This window comes from Saimiri boliviensis, chromosome 9 (genome assembly GCF_048565385.1).
Source record: "Saimiri boliviensis isolate mSaiBol1 chromosome 9, mSaiBol1.pri, whole genome shotgun sequence".
Lineage (NCBI taxonomy): Eukaryota > Metazoa > Chordata > Mammalia > Primates > Cebidae > Saimiri > Saimiri boliviensis.
Window position 1 is genome coordinate 94001811 of NC_133457.1, and position 1189 is coordinate 94002999.

Below are 1189 nucleotides of genomic sequence, written 5' to 3' on the forward strand. Positions count from 1 at the left end.
AGAGCAAGATTCTGTCTCAAAAAAAAAAAAAAAAAAAAAAAAGGAGAGTTTGAGACCAGTCTGGCCAACATGGTGAAACCCGTCTCTACCTCAAGTACAAAAAAATTAGCCAGGCATGGTGGTATATGCCTATAGTCCCAGCTACTCAGGAGGCTGAGGCAAGAGAATCCCTTGAACCTGGGAGGCAGAGGTTGCAGAGACCCTAGATTGTGCCACTGCACTCCAGCCTGGGCAACAGACCAGACAGACCCTGTCTCAAAACAACAAAAACACACAAAAACTAATAAATACTTGTGATATGTCTCTTAATTTCTGGTACAGTAAATATTGACATAAAAATCTCTTTGGAGTCCTCGATACTTTAAAAAACTTTTAATTTTGAAATTATTGTAGATTCATGTGCAGTTGTAAGAAATAATACAGAGATCCTTTATACCCTTCACCCAAATACGGTGGCTGTACCATTTTACATTCCTACTGGCAATTTATGAGTGATCTGTTCTCTCCATTCGCATCATTCCCTGCATTCTTACCAGTGGTTGGTATTATTAAGTAAAATATTGCATAACTTTAGTGCAATATCACAACCGGAAAATTGGCATTGACGCGATCCATTTACCTTATCTAGCTGTCACGTGTGGCATGCACTTGCATGTGTGTGCATGTGTGTATTTAACTCGATGCCACTTGATTTCATGTAGATTTGTGGGACAACCACCACAGTCAAGATATAGAATAATTTCACCATGAGGATCCCTCATGCTCCCCTTTTTGTAGCCACAGCCACCTTCTTCCTTCCCTTATCCCTAATCTCTGTGTCAAGGGGGTCTCAGATCCCCTAAGAACCAATGATCCACTTATTGTCTGGGTCTCCAAGCTCTCTCCCTGGCTTTATTCCTTGAATATATCTTACCTTCACACATCTGCAGGCCTCTGCACATGCAGGTAATTTGACTGGATCATCTTTTTCCTATTAGGTGGAGTTAATTCCTACTCTTCCTTCCAGACTTATCCTAAATATCAGCTTTTCCAGGAAGTCTTTCCTGGCCCCCAACCTCCCTTCTGAGTTTAGGTGACCACTTGGTGTTTCCCCATCTGTTGACTTTCCCCATCTCCTTTAGAGAGATGTGCCTCCTGCCTCTGGGTGGAGAAGCCCAGCTTCTCCCAGCAGCACCTGCATCCCCAGTCT